Source organism: Lactuca sativa, chromosome 9, assembly GCF_002870075.4.
Source record: "Lactuca sativa cultivar Salinas chromosome 9, Lsat_Salinas_v11, whole genome shotgun sequence".
Taxonomy (NCBI): domain Eukaryota; kingdom Viridiplantae; phylum Streptophyta; class Magnoliopsida; order Asterales; family Asteraceae; genus Lactuca; species Lactuca sativa.
The window spans coordinates 127430641-127435230 of record NC_056631.2 but is presented as its reverse complement, the minus strand read 5'-3'; positions in this window follow the sequence as shown (position 1 = coordinate 127435230).

Sequence of the window (4590 nt, the reverse complement as noted above, 5' to 3'; positions counted from 1 at the left end):
TATTTAGCAATTCCAAAGCATCCTTCGTTGCTAAACCGTTTTAATACATTTTAAAAACTTATGATTTATGCATTGTCTAACATTGTGAAAAAGGATAAACTTTTCATACGAAACTACTACTTTAATACTGACTTAGTTGAGAATCCGTGAGACGTGTACATCTTCAAATAATACCTTTTTGCTAAAAGGTACCGCTTCAAGTCCTGTCTATAACCAGAGTCTCCCGTTCGGAGAACGTGTCAAATGTGTATAGATCTATACGGGAAGTCATGATCCTGCGCCCTGACTGTTAGCTACAGTCCGTCCTTTGGGGTGAAAGTTTGTCATAACGCTACGACGCCTGAAGAACGTCGCTACAAGCATATTATGTTTAGTATGGTTATAAAACTCATTGGATATACAATTATTATAGTACTTCTGATTGATGAATGAGTAGTTATCAAAACTATTCTTCATCTAACAAACTGAAATCTTCTAATAGGTTTTATTATATAAATGTATGCTCTAACTCCCTAAGGCATGTCTTTTGCTTTCGGTTTTTAGTCTGGGACATTATGCTAACTATCACTTTAGAAAAATATGGGATTTTCCCGGTATACAAAACAAACAACTAATAGGAAAATAAGGGATTTTCTTTATTTAACTATCCATATTATTCAATACATATATTCTCATGCATTTCACACTTTTATAAGAAAATAAAGGATTTTCTTGGAAAACATACACTCAATTTGGAATGGCATACAAACTTTCTAAACTACTTATGAACTCACCAACTTAATTGTTGAGACTTTCTCTTTGAAATAATTTGTATTCTCAATGAACCGCTAAGCAGGTTTGGAAATCAACTTTTGGGGATTAACGCGCTGGCGTTAATTACTTGTTTTGAAAGATGTTTATGCTTTTATCTTTTGGGTATGTAATGAATACAATGATGTAAACATTTTAAAAACCTTTATATATGTATGGTGGTGTGTGCTTTCCTTTCTATGAACTGTTATGATACTGAATCTGACGTCCTCCGCCCCCGAACGTTTCCGCCGTTCTTGTTTGGCGGTGTGACATAACCATTCCTAGAATCTCTGTTAGCTACAGAGGTAAAAGCACATCCACGGACGTCAACGGTTGATACCATTACAGGTCTACTTTAAGGGACTAACTATTCCTATACCCAACTGTTAGCAATAGAGGTAAATGTACATCTACGGATGTCTCCAGTTAACACTGTTAGTTACCCTAGTACCAAAGGGTAATACTTAGGTTATTTATATTATTACTTTTATGTTGTGACTCATTCACGTAACCGATGAGGTGAATTATATTTGAGTATCCTAGTACCAAAGGATACAATTTCATATAATAATAATAATAGTAGCAAAATCGGGTCTTGGTAGAAGGCTACATTCAAAGCAGTTAGGTCTTGGTAGAAGGCTACATCCAGAACAGTTAGGTCTTGGTAGAAGGCTCCCTTTTATAATAGTAGGAATCATAGGGATTTCTAGGGTTTTTCAAACGTTTATAGTTGTTCTACAAACGTTTTCATACTTATACGAGCTTTCTTTCCAAACAATTTCAAGTCTTTCATTACAAGTTTTACAAATTAAGACGCATTAATACTTATGATCTCACCAGCTTTAAAGCTGATACTCTCTTTCAAAATAACTTGTATCCTCAGGTCAACGATAGACAGGTACCGATGCAAGGTTTAGAGAAGATGGAGCTCGTTCAAGACTCATCTTTCATTTTGATGATACTTTAGTGTCTATTATAATTTGACAGAACACACTTGTATTAAAATTATATTATTAATGCAATGGATGATGTTTTTGCTTGTTTACTACTTTTCATTGTTGTAATACTGTATATGACGTCCTCCGCCCCAAAACGTTTCCGCCGTTCATGGTTTTGGGGTGTGACTGATTGGTATCAGAGCATTGTTTATAGTGAATTAAGTATATCAACCCATAAAAAATATACTAACTATAATTACTTAGGGATTAAAAATACTCTGACCAAGAGTTTATACTTTAAATAGTAAAATATATTATTTAGTATACGTGCCAGCATTCATACTAAAATCAGTGTCACTAGGACAGTACAAAAGAATTACGATTGTTGGGCAACACAGTTGGACTTAGAGACATATAGTCAAAACTGGGAAGATATAGCTTGATCAACTATATTATCTGTGACAACCCAAAAATTTCTAACTTGCATTCTTCATTCCTTATCAATAATAGACTCGTTTGGCTATCTTGTAGTACCATTTAGGGTCTATTGGAGCGTTCTAAACGTGTTATAATCAAGGTTGGAGTGTGGAAAAGGGTTAACTCAAAGTGTAGGAATCAAAAAGAGGCCAAACACTCCAACACATGGAGTGTGCGGCCACACACTTGAGTGTGCGGCCACACACATGTGTTTGCGGCCTCACACCCTTCCCAACCGCACACTCCACCTATATATACCACAATTAGTCATTTTTCAACATTTCTTTCACTTCTTCAGGCGTAGAACTCGAAATCCTCTCAAGTATCATCCATTCTCCTTGAAGATCTTCATAAAAGGTACCAAGAACACCAAGAACACCATCTGGCCGCACACATGGCAGCACACACCATCTGGCAGCACACATGGCCGCACACAGGGCCGCACACATGTGCTGGCAGCACACCTGGCCGCACACACACATATGGTGTGTATTTTGGCCATATACTCCCTCGTATAGCCTTATACCCCTTCATACAATCATATATGGTTGTAACACTTCAATATAAGTGTTTACTAGTCCCTAAGGTGGTCCCAATTCACTTATTAGTTGTTCATAACACTAATTATATTCATATGTGTGCCAATATATGCTAAATAGGATTCGCGTGTGTACTCAAGCCACCACTTGATACTTAGCAACTGATCCAACATTTTCATCAGAACCACTCACTATAGGTGAGTTCGTACCCCTTAATCAATTATTTAAATTGTTTTTAAATGTTTTATGGGTGGGGATACAAGTAGAATTATGCTAATTATTATATCAATCACATGTGATTAATAAGCAGCATTCAAATGATTGGCTACTCATTAGCCATTTTACTAAACAGTTTCCTTCAAATGTCTTTCATAAACACTTTATGTGTTTAAAACTACTTAATTCTCTATACATTATACTCTCTATATTACTTTTCAAACTTATTTTCAATTGTGTTTCAAACAAATGTTTCTTTATATTAAACTATTTTATCAAACCCATGCTGTGACAACCCGAAATTTCTGTTCTAAATCAAACCATTGCAATCCAATAGTAGTAGAACAGTTACAGTGAAAATTCAAACTTTTGGAATAAGTTTGGCAGTTTTAGGGTTTTACACCTAAGGAGTTATTAGGAGAGTGGTTGCACTAGGATTTTGTGCAACACTGTAATTCCATTACTCTAGGTCATTAGAATCCATTCCAAGAATAGAAATATTTTCTGCCAAAAAAAAAATCTCAGGACTATAAATAGAATTCTGAACCAAATTGGTTCATTATTTGATTTCCAATTAGAGAAAAGCCAAATACTATCTCACGGATCTTCGGGTTTTCATCCCAGATTATGAGTCTACTTCCCTAAATGTGTTTTAATACTTGTTATATGCCTTATCACATTGTTTACATGTCCAAAACACAAGATCCGGGAGTTTACCGCCCAAGAACGTTCTTGGGGAGTAAACTCCAAAATCAAGCCTAAAGGCCACCTAGTCCCATTTCCGTGTTAGGCATCTAACTAAGGACTTAGTGTATGATCATTAGAGGCTAGAAACAAATCAAAAGCAAGTAGTTTGAGGAGTTTACGGCCAAGGAATAACCTCTTGGGCCGTAAACTCCAAGTAAAGGGCACAAATGAGTTCCTAGTGATCCTTTAGCCTTTGAACAAGAACCTAGAAGCCTTAAGCAAGTGTTTTAGACCCACAAAACAATTAGAAACCAACTTTGGAAGGGAGTTTACGGCCAAGATGCTCCTTAGGCCGTAAACTCCAAGATTTAGTGCGAAAAACCACTTCAAACTCTTCCTAAGGCTTAGTCTTCATTTTTGGCAAGTACCTTAATGTGTTTAGGATCTAGATAACACATGAAAAGCATAAGTGTTGAAGAGTTTACGGCCAAGAGTATTTCTTGGGCCGTAAACTCCTTTAATGGGGTCAAAGGACACCCTAGACACTTCCTTAGGCCAGGAGACTTTTAGGACAAGTACCTAGATGAGATATGGACTAGTTAAAATTCTTAGGACCTCATGTGTGAGGGAGTTTACGGCCCAAAGAGTTCTATGGCCGTAAACTCCATCAAATGGTCCCATTTAGTGCCATAAATCTTCCTTAATCCAAGTATTGAAGCCTAAACTTGTTCCTAGAAATGTTAGAGACTTGAAAGGACAATAAAAACCCTCCCAAGGGAGTTTACGGCTGTAAACTCCAAGGGAAAAGGGTCTTTGGGCCGTAAACTCCCCTTAGGAGTCAATATGGTACCTTAAACTCTTGTCTAGCCTTGAAACAATTCCCCTCTAAGGTTGTAGTGCTTCTAAACTCCATTTCATGGCTTGTTTGAGAGTTTACGGCC